Source organism: Nycticebus coucang, chromosome 9, assembly GCF_027406575.1.
Source record: "Nycticebus coucang isolate mNycCou1 chromosome 9, mNycCou1.pri, whole genome shotgun sequence".
NCBI classification, from domain to species: domain Eukaryota; kingdom Metazoa; phylum Chordata; class Mammalia; order Primates; family Lorisidae; genus Nycticebus; species Nycticebus coucang.
The window spans coordinates 22,558,453-22,570,161 of record NC_069788.1 but is presented as its reverse complement, the minus strand read 5'-3'; the positions used below and the strand labels follow the sequence as shown (position 1 = coordinate 22,570,161).

At 40.3% G+C, this 11,709-nt stretch overlaps 1 pseudogene; it reads right to left on the bottom strand.

The window, feature by feature from the left end:
• Positions 1–9,957: 9,957 nt before the first annotated feature.
• Positions 9,958–10,610, bottom strand: LOC128594319 (programmed cell death protein 10-like; annotated as a pseudogene).
• Between the last annotated feature and the right edge of the window lie 1,099 nt (positions 10,611–11,709).

Below are 11,709 nucleotides of genomic sequence, written 5' to 3'. Positions count from 1 at the left end.
GCTTAGAGAGGTAAGTTATTTGCCCATGTAGGAAGTAGAGGAATACTTTAAGCCCCCAGACATATTTGGCTCCAATATTTTTGTTTCTTCTACACTAGCCTTCTTGGAAGCAGGAAAAGCATGTCCCCAAAGAATATAGGATAACTAAGTCACATGTTCCTAAAAAGACATTATCGCATATAACAAATACTTTCTCATCTTTTTTTTTTGTTGTTGTTGTTGCAGTTTGGCCGGGTCTGGGCTTGAACCCGCCACCCTCAGCATATGGGGCCAGCGCCCTACCCACTGAGCCACAGGCGCCGCCCACTTTCTCATCTTTTAAAGATAAAACCAAATTCAAAGAAATATAATTCTTAAAGTTGCATGTTTTAGACTTTAAAATTATCAAGTTCCATCCTCTTCTTTGGGAGGAAATTTCAAATTCATTATATACATTGACTTGTTAATTCTGATCCAGGGAAAGAATGAAGTGTTTTCATGCCATAATTTGTAGGTCACTGATGTAAGAAATTCTAAGGATTACTAACACTCTGTCAGTCGTTGGTATGTGCCAAACACTGTGCTTTGCATTTTGTCTCACGGACACTTACAGCATTCCTGAAAAAGGCAATGTTACGTGGTAGTCTAGGGGAAGTATCAGAGCCTTAGAGTGGTTAAAAAGTTTGCCTACATTTCACAGGCAAAGTAAGGATTCCTAAGACTGTGCTCTTAACCCCCTTTGTTTAAATAAAGGATTTCTTGAACTCAAGCTCCCTGTGTAACTCAGAGGGGTGGGAATATTGTTGTAGATTGGAGAATACCTGATTAGACTCATAGATAGCCTAATTCTGCATCATTCCAGAATAGTTGAAAATAGGACCTTCTGTACCAGTTGGATCTCCCTGGATGGAATTCATAATTGCTTCAGAGTGCAATTCTCAGCTCCTCTCTGATTGGCTGAGATGTCTGCAGTGAGGTATCATACCTATTCACACATCTGCTCAGCCATCTGCAGTGTAAAATGTTGTCAATCATTCTTACCTTGGGAAAACCACAAGACTTTAGTTTTGGAAAATAACTGTCCTAGAGAAGGGTAAAGCCGGATGCCAGTAGTAAAGATATTTTAACATCATCTCTTACTTTTGATGAATTACTGGGTAGATGGATTATAGACTTAGAATTTTAAAGTACATAAATAATCGCTCAGCCTATGAAAGGAATTCATTTTCTGTCTCCTGGATTACTAGGTCATAAGTTTTCCTCCCTGAAATAGACTGTATTATCAAGTCTGACAGTCAAGGTGTCTCAGACCAAATGAAACTGAAGAATCACTGGGACAAATACATTTTGAATAAATTATTCAAACTCACCATTTGATCACTGTGTCAGTTCTCTGGTTTTGGTAGTTGAGTTGTGGTAGGAATGTGTGGCGGTGGTGGAGTGGAAACATAATCCTGTTGGTAATTCGGTGGTTTATCAGAAAGGCCACCAAGTCAGTAAGGTGGTCAGTTTGCTAATCGGTGATTTACATGTGTTTTTTCAAAAAGGCATAGAAATTCTTATATACACTTTCAGCCCACACCACCTCTACTGTCACCAAGCCAGAAAACTTTGAATAACTTTACCTTGATTGTATATTCAATCAACATAGATTAACTTTCCAAATTTATTTGAGCCCTATATCACCTTTGCACAAATGTTGAGGCTAAGTTTCTTGAGGGAGGTTTTATTTTAACTTCTTGTGATGGTTCCAAGTGGAAGGGCCTGGACTTGTCAGGAGACCTGGGGCTATTTCTCAGACCAGAGTTGCAGTTTGAGCTCATTTAGACCTTTCTTCATTACTTCCTGTTACCTTTGTTGACAGAATTCACAGGATTGTGGTTATATAAATGGAAACTATTTTTGGTGACCTGATGTGACCTTCCTCCTCAAAACTGGCCTCTTTCCCATTCTCAGTGAATGGGGCTGTCATCCGCCCAGTGGCTTATGCCAGAAACCCAGGAGTGATCCTGATACCACCCTCTCTCCCTAGTTGTAGTCAATCCATCACCAAGTACTGGAATAGTCCCTTAAATGACCTCCCTTGTCCCCTCTTGCTCCCCTTCCAATCAGTTTTCTCTACACTATAGCCAGAGTTATATTCTCAAAAGTTATCTATCCATGTATCTATATTTTTAGTGCTTATTTATTTATGTGTTTGGGATATAGTGGGGAACAAGATAAAGTTCTTCCCTCATGAAAATTTAAAACAAATTGTGTTGGGCTCCAATCCCCACCTTCCTACCTCTTTAAGTTAAAACACTTTCAGGTTGTTCTTAGGTGAAAACTTTCCTAATGACTCCATAATCAGGTCTCTATAGTCTCACATTTGTTAGCACTCACATCATTCTAACCACTGGCCCTATTTCTGTTTTTTTTTTTTTTTTTTTTTTATTAAACCATAGCTGTGTACATTGATATATTCATGGGGCATCATTCACTAGCTTCACAGACCGTTTACCAAGTTTCACATATACCCTTGTAAGATGCACCGCTGGTGTAATCCCACCAATCCCCTTCCCTCTACCCACCTCCCCCCTCCCTTCCCTCCCTTTCCCCCTTCCCCCTATTCTTAGGTTGTAACTGGGTTATAGCTTTCATGTGAAAGCCATAAATTAGTTTCATAGTAGGGCTGAGTACATTGGGTACTTTTTCTTCCATTCTTGAGATACTTTAATAAGAAGAATATGTTCCAGCTCCGTCCATGTAAACACAAAAGAGGTAAAGTCTCCATCTTTCTTTAAGGCTGCATAATATTCCATGGTGTACATATACCACAATTTATTAATCCATTTGTGGATCTATGGGCACTTGGGCTTCTTCCATGACTTAGCAGTTATGAATTGGACTGCAATAAACATTCTGGTACAAATATCTTTGTTATGATGTGATTTTTGGTCTTCTGGGTATATGCCCAGTAGAGGGATTACAGGATTGAATGGCAGATCTATTTTTAGATCTCTATGTGTTCTCCATATCTCTTTCCAAAAGGAATGTATTAATTTGCATTCCCACCAGCAGTGCAAAAGTGTTCCCTTTTCTCCACATCCGTGCCAATATCTCTGGTCTTGGGATTTTGTGATATAGGCTAGTCTCACTGGAGTTAGATGGTATCTCAAAGTAGTTTTGATTTGCATTTCTCTGATGATTAAAGATGATGAACATTTTTTCATATGTCTCAAGGCCGCGCTCCTGTCTTCTTCAGAGAAGTTTCTCTTCAAGTCCCTTGCCCAGCCTGCGATGGGATCCCTTGTTCTATTCTTGCTAATGCATTTGAGTTCTCTGTGGATTCTGGTTATTAAACCTTTGTCGGAGACATAACCTGCAAATATCTTCTCCCATTCTGAGGGCTGTTTGCTTGCTTTACTTACTGTGTTCTTGGCTGTGCAGAAGCTTTTTAGTTTGATCAAGTCCCAGTAGTGTATTTTTGAAGCTGCTTCAATTGCCGGGGGGTCCTCCTCATAAAATACTTGCCCAGACCGATTTCTTCAAGGTTTTTCCCTGCACTCTCCTCTAGTATCTTTATAGTTTCATGTCTTAAGTTTAAATCTTTGATCCAGTGAGAGTCTATCTTAGTTAATGGTGAAAGGTGTGGGTCCAGTTTCAGTCTTCTACAAGTTGCCAGCCAGTTCACCCAGCACCATTTGTTAAATAGGGAATCTTTTCCCCACTGAATGTTTTTAATTGGCTTGTCAAAGATTAAATAACAGTAAGTAGCTGTGTTCATCTCTTGGTTCTCTATTCTGTTCCAGACATCTACTTCTCTGTTTTTGTGCCAATACCATGCTGTTTTTATCACTATCGGTTTGTAGTATAGTCTGAGGTCTGGTAGCGTAATTCCTCCTGCTTTGTTTTTATTTCTGAGTAATGTCGTGGCTATTTGAGGTTTTTTCTGATTCCATATAAAACAAAGTATTGTTTTTTCAAGATCTCCAAAGTATAACAGTGGAGCTTTAATAGGGATTGCATTGAAATTATATATTGCTTTGGGTAGTATGGACATTTTAACAATGTTGATTCTTCCCAGCCATGAGCATGGTATGTTTTTCCATTTGTTAATATTTGCAGCTATTCCATTTGTTAATATTTGCAGCTATTTCTTTTCTTACAGTTTCATAGTTCTCTTTATAGAGATCTTTCTTGTCCTTGGTTAGATAAATTCCCAAATATTTCATCTTCTTTGGCACTACTGTGAATGGGATAGAGTCCTTAACTGTTTTTTCAACTTGACTATTGTTGGTATATATAAAGGCTACCAATTTATGAATGTTGATTTTGTAACCTGAGTCGCTGCTGTATTCCTTGATCACTTCTAAGAGTTTTGTAGTAGAGTCCCTAGTGTTTTCAGATATACAATCAGATCATCTGTGAAGGGCAAAAGTTTGATCTCTTCTGACCCTATATGGATACCCTTGATCGCCTTTTCTTCCCTAATTGTGGTGGCTAAAACTTCCATTACGATGTTAAAAAGCAATGGAGACAGTGAGCAGCCTTGTCTGGTTCCTGATTTGAGTGGAAATGATTCCAATTTAACTCCATTCAATATGATATTGGCTGTAGGTTTGCTATAGATGGTCTCTATCAGTTTAAGAAATGTCCCTTCTATACCGATTTTCTTAAGTGTTCTGATCATGAAGGGATGCTGGATATTATCAAAAGCTTTTTCTGCATTGGTTTAGAGAATCATATGGTCTTTGTTTTTTAATTTGTTTATGTGCTAGATTACGTTTATAGATTTACGTATATTGAACCAGGCTTGAGACCCTGGGATAAAACCGACTTGGTCATGATGTATAATTTGTTTGATTTGTTGCTGGATTCTGTTTGTTAGGATCTTGTTGAATGTTTTTGCATCTATATTCATTAGTGATATCGGTCTATAATTTTCTTTTCTTGTTGGCTCTTTTCCTGGTTTGGGGATCAGGGTGATGTTTGCTTCATAGAATGTGTTAGGTAGTCTTCCTTCTTTTTCTACCTTTTGGAACAGGTTGAGTAATATAGGTACTAATTCCTCTTTAAAAGTTCGGTAGAATTCTGACGTGAAACCATCTGGTCCTGGGCTTTTCTTTTTAGGGAGGTTTTGTATGGTTGATGCTGTTTCCAAACTTGATATGGGCCTGTTCAGCATTTCCATTTGATTCTGGCTAGGTCTTGGAAGGTGACGTGCTTCCAAGTATGGGTCAATTTCCTTCAGATTTTCATATTTCTGAGAATACAGTTTCTTGTAATATTCATTAAGGATTTTTTTGATTTCTGGAGAGTCTGGTGTTATTTTATCTTTGTTGTTTCTGATTGATGAGATTAGAGATTTTACTCTATTTTTCCTGATAAGGTTGGCCAAAGGTTTATCTATTTTATTGACCTTTTCGAAAAACCAGCTTTTTGATTTATTGATCTGTTGTATTATTCTTTTGTTTTCAATTTTATTTAATTCTGCTCTAATTTTGTTTATTTCTTTTCTTCTACTGGGTTTGGGGTTGGAATGTTCTTCCTTTTCCAGTTGCTTGAGATGTCCCATTAAGTTGTTAACTTCCTCTCTTTCTGTTCTCTTGAGGAAGGCTTGCAGTGCTATAAATTTCCCTCTTAGAACTGCCTTTGCGGTGTCCCAGAGGTTCTGATAGTTTGTGTCTTCATTGTTGTTTTGTTCCAAAAAGTTGGCGATTGCTTTTTTAATCTCATCTTTGACCCAGCTATCATTCAGCTTAAGGTTATTTAACTTCCATGTTTTTGTATGAGTATGCAATTCCTGTTGTTACTCAGCTCAAGTTTTATTCCATGGTGGTCCAAGAAGATGCATGGAATAATTTCTATTCCTTTAAATTTACTGAGGTTAGACTTGTGACCTAAGATGTGATCAATTTTGGAGCAGGTTCCATGGGCTGATGAGAAGTATGTGTATTCAGTTTTGTTGGGATGAAATGTTCTGTAGATGTCTGCTAAATCCAAATATTGGATGGTTAGGTTTAAATCTAAGATTTCTTTGCTCAGCTTCTTGTTGGAGGATCGATCCAACACTGGCAAAGGAGTGTTGAAATCTCTGACTATTATGGAGCTGGAGGAAATCAAGTTGCTCATGTCTTTTAGAGTTTCTCTTATAAATTGAGGTGCATTCTGGTTGGGTGCATAGATATTAATAATTGAGATCTCATCATATTGAGTATTACCCTTAATAAATATGAAGTGACCATTCTTGTCCTTCCTTACTTTTGTTGGTTTAAAGCCTATTGTATCTGCAAATAAAATTGCAACACCTGCTTTTTTCTGATTACCATTTGCCTGAAATATGGATGACCATCCTTTCACCCTGAGTCTGTATTTTTCTTTTAAGTTGAGATGTGACTCTTGTATGCAACAGATATCTGGCCTGAGTTTTTGTATCCAGTCAGCTAACCTATGCCTCTTTAGAGGACAGTTTAAGCCATTCACATTAATGGAGAATATTGATAAGTCTTGTAAAGTTTTGGGTATCGAGTTTTTCAAAAGTCCAGTGGGCATTTTTAATCCTTTCACCAGTGTGGAAATTGGAGTTTGATCCAAAGTTTCTGAGTGAGTTTACTTTTGTGGTATAGGATTGGGTTGGTCATTATGGAGGATAGGTCTGAGAATATCCTGAAGAGCTGGTTTGGTTATGGCAAATTTCTTCAACATATGAATGTCATTAAAGTATTTAATTTCTCCATCATAAATGAAACTCAGTTTAGCTGGATACAAGATCCGGGGTTGAAAGTTATTTTGCTTTAGGAGATTAAAAGTCGGTGACCACCCTCTTCTGGCTTGAAAAGTTTCAGCAGAGAGATCTGCAGTCATTCTAATATTCTTCCCTTTGAAGGTAATGGTTTTCTTTCTCCTGGCAGCTTTGAGGATTTTCTCCTTCATATTAACTTTAGTGAAGTTAATTATGATATGCCTGGGGGATGTCTTATTGGGGTTGAGTCGTGCTGGGGTTCTGAAGCTGTCTGCTATCTGAATTTCAGAATCTCTAGGCATGTCTGGAAAATTCTCTTTCATAATTTCATGCAGAAGGGCCTCTGTGGCCAGCAAGGCCACTTCATCTGTTTCTGGAACTCCTTTGATTCAGATTTTCACCCTCTTCGAATTATCGCAGAGCTCTCTGAGAGAATGATCTGTTTTTGCTCTCCATTTCTCTTCCTCTTTGAGAGTTTGGGAGCATTCAAAGGCTTTATCTTTGATGTCAGAAATCCTTTCTTCTGCTTGCTCCATTCTGTTGCTGAGGGATTCTACTGTATTTTTCATATCTTTGAGGGGTGCAAATTCTTGCTTCAGTGTGTCTAAGTCTTTGGTGGTTTTGTCTTTAAATTCGTTAAATTCTTGAGACAACTTTTGAATTTCTCCTCAAATTCCTAATTCCACTTTGTTAATCTTGTCTGCAATCCAAATTCTGAATTCGATTTCTGACATCTCATCCACTTGTTTATGAATGGGATCTTCAATTGCATCTGCCATATCTTTCCTTGGGGGGGGTGATCTATTCTGGTTATTCATGTTACCAGAGTTTTTCCGCTGATTCCACCCCATGGTTGTTTTACTCCCTCTGATTTTTTTCCCCTGGGGCTTTGTCGAGGGCCTGTTCAGTGTTGTGGCCTGAGAAACTTGGGCCCTGTCTGGTGTGGTGGGGCTAAGTGGTTCTGTGTTGTTTTCAGCTGGTTTCTGTTCCACCCTAATGAAACAGATACTCTGGATTGAAGTGACAGCTGTGGAGAAATATCAGAAATTATGTCACCCCACCCCCCACCGGCAAACAATTGGAAAAGAAAAATCAAATCTTCCTACCACTGTGCACCCAGGGCACCACCTGATTTGTTCTCAGGCGATTGGTTCAGTTCAAAAAGTCCAAATCAATTGTCTCAGTCTGCACCTGTCTCGGGTGAGAGAGTTTAAGAGGTCTCTGGGAACTGGATCACAGGGGGTCTGGTGCCTACTCTGGTGTGGCTTGCTCCAGTGCTGCATGGAGTCAAGAGGAGCCACCCAGCCAATAGATCAGTCTGGGAAGGTTGATGCCTCCTTCCCCACCTTGCACCGCTGTCACACCCAGTCACTGATAGCCCTGCAGTTGGCTGACCCAGTTGCCTGTAGTGAATCGGTACTCCAGGAGTTTGTACCTGCCTGAATCACAAGGAAGTCTGTCAGGCCGCTGTGCTCTGCATCTCTCTAGCAGGAGGAGGTGAGGCCTGACAACCTCAGGTGCTTGATGAAGGTTGGGGGGTTTTCACTCAGGTCCAGTCTCGCCCCTGATTAATGTTACTGACAGAACAGAACAGAACAACTCTGTGGTTCCCCTGCAGAAGAGAAGCTGAATTGAGTTCCAAATCAGCTTGTCTTTGCTCTTGTATTGTCTATAGGCTGACAATCCCCTGAGGGCCAGGTGTGTCTTAGGTTTAGTAAAGCGGACTTCTGGGTCAGCCCCGCCCTGGGAGTTTCCCTGGTTTGCAAGTTGGAGTAGCCTCAGGCAAATCCTATACTCAGAGTCTCTGGTTCCCAGGGAGATAGGGGGTGTGGCTTCAGAATATTCGGTAGTAAGCCATATTGCTAGCAAAAGAGGGCTGCTGTTTTATGGCTCAGGCAACTGTTGCTCTGGTGTAGCTCCCTTCCGGCCAACCGTCCTCTCACGGCTCCCGTACCCCAGAGTCTGCACCAACTGGCTGTAGCCCAGCACTGTCTGCACCCCTCGAGCAATCGCCCAAGAGTCTAGACCCCTGGGAGACAGGCCTCCAGACCTTGGAGCGAGAGCAGAGGGGAGTGCGGGGAGCGCTGGGAGCCTGGGGTTGCGGGCAGAGAACACACACAGCTTTACACAGTTTTATGCCTGGCCATATCGTCACCAAAAGACGGTTGTCACACTGTGCCTCAGGGAACTGCCACTCCGGTGCGGTCCCATCTCCGCCGACCGGGACTGGCCTCCAGACCTCAGTGTGAGTAAAGGGGAGCACTGGGAGCTCAGAATTCTAGGTAGAGACTATATACAGTTTATACAGTTTTATGCCTGGCAGGAGGACGCCGTGGCACCTTAGTAGGGAGGTAGGTCCAGTTTTTAGAGGGTCTCTCCCGTGGAGTGTAGTTGGAGGAACTTTGAACTCTGCCTGATTGTTTGTGGGGCACTCTGAGCTGTTCTCATGGGGAGGGGACTTGGTGATGGATTTTGTACCTTTTGTTTGTATCCTTGTGGTAGCAGCTCACCTCAGCAGGGTTGACGTGTGTTTTTCAACCTTCTGTCTTAGTGCAGCTCAAATCCACCAGGTTACTTGCTGAATTGTTGTCCTTTAACTCTCCTACTGGCCGGGAGCCTCTGTGGAAAGCTGGCTTCAGTCAGCCATCTTGTCTCCTCCCCTTTTTCTGTTCCTTAATCATGCTATTTTCCCTTCCACCTTAGGGCCTTTGCACATGCTGTATTTTTAGCCCAGAATGCTTTCAGCCTCAGCCTTCATTCAGCCAACATAGCAGGACCCATGGGCAGCATGATTTGCAATCTCTAGGTCCAAACACTAGTCTGCTTTCTGTTTTTTTCTTTCTTTATTTCATTTTTTTTAACAGATGTAAACCATTTATTGAATATTTGCCACCAAATATTGTTAAATACATTATCTTGCATCATATCGCTTTCAAGTTAAAATGTCAGAAACACCAATATTTATAATTCTTTTAAGGAATGTTGTATAATGACACATTAAGGCGTAAATTCTTTTGGCTTATAATTCTTGAAAGAATGATAATAGCAAAAGTGATGCATAATCTTCTGTGTGAGATTATGATTAAGCTAAATTTTACAAAAATATAGTGTAAGATGGTGATAATCCTGTTCAACATCCTGGATTAGATCCCTGCAGGAGGGACTGATAATTTATACAGTCAAACTTTAAAATTTACAGATAAAGGCAGCTCAGCACTGCCCCTGAGAAGTACATCTCTTAACATCTACAACTTTCAGGCCACAGTTTTGAAGGTCTGAAGTATTAAGTTGATTTGATGAAATAGTAGGTTGGCACTTATGAACACATTTATTGCCTTGCCATCTTTAAAATACGTTTCAGAGTATCACTGAAACTTTTGGAGTACTTTACAAATTCTTTCTTTTGGTGTTCGAGTGCCCTGTGGTTTTGGTACTGGTATTTCTTAAAGACATTATTCACTGTATCAAGAAGTTCCTTTATTGCACTAGCTATATCCTTGACTGTCTGCAGAAACCTCACTCTGTCACTGATGTCATCCGGGATCTTACTGAGAATCTGTTTAAGGGCTCACGCCTTTTCATTTAGGTCTCAGAATTCTGGCTCTGGCCGTTCAATCGTGTACTCTTCTACATCGTCAGCTGCCATACGAAGAAGGGACTCTGTGAAGTTAATTTCTACGCTTTTTTTCTCTAAAATTTTCATAATGATGTCCTGTGTCAGATCTGGATTTTCTTTTTCAGCCTTAATGAAGGCGGCTCTCAGCATCTGAGCTGCAGACAGATTCACTTATTAATGTCGACTGTGATCCATGTCAGCATTATTGTGACCATTAGACATGACTGCATACAGGGGCATAGAAACCACGGACGTGGTCTCAGCTTCATTCTTCATCTCTTCCATTGTCATCCTTATTCAAAAGTGAACTACAGTAGAGAAAGCAGTGCTGAAACGGAGAGGAACCTTCATTCACTGCAGGGTTTCTTCTCTCTCTCTCTCTCTCTTTTTTGGATAAAACAATGGGCACCAACTTCAACGACCAGCAGCTGAGGCACTAACTTCACTTCTCACCTTTGGAGCCCTCTTCAACTCCCGGATCCTCATTTTTTTTTTTTTTTTTTGAGATAGTGTCTCTCTCTGTTGTCCAGGCTGGAGTACATTGGCATAGCCACAGCTCTCTGGAGCCTCATCTCCTGGGCTCAAGTGATCTTCCTGTGTCTCTTGATCCTCCTGAGTAGCTGGGACTAAAGGTGTACATTATCATACTCGACTAATTGTTAAAATTTTTTGCAGAGATAAGATCTCATTGTGTTGTCCAGGTCGGTCTTGAACTCCTGGCCTTAAGTGATCCTCTCGTCTTGACCTTCCAAAGTGCTCAGATCACAGGTGTGAGTCACCACGGGCCTCCAGTCTACTCTTGATAATGTTGGGTGGAATGTCCACAAAAGAGAACCACTACTTTCTCTTGCTTAGTCGTCGCCACTACACAATAGCCCTAAAGAGTTATCTTAGCATCTTATACCCAGGGTTAATCTAGGTAACATGGATTTATTTAATTATAATGGATCCAAACTATTTCCTCTCTTGACAGTCTCAATTGTTATTTATCTATTTACTAGATGATAAGTGTGACTGAATAATATTTTCAAATATTTCTTTATGGTTCCTTTCCTAATTCAAGGAGATAGTATGCCTTATTCTTCCTCATCTCAGAGAACATTTATTTCAGAGATTTTCCATACCATTTTTGAAAAGCATAACCCTATTGAATAGAATAGAATTTCTGGGGAGAGGGAGATTGTATGATCACTCCCTGTACTTTTCCCATACCCAGAAATCCAAAAATGTTCCTTCATTTTATAAATTTTTATTTTTTTTTTCCCTTCTGACAGAGTTATTTCCCTGTCTTCAATTTCAGAAACTCTTTCTTCTGCTTGATTCAGTGATGTTGAAGCTCTCAGTTGTGTTTTCAATTTTATTTATTGAGTTCTTTAGCTCCAAACCTTCT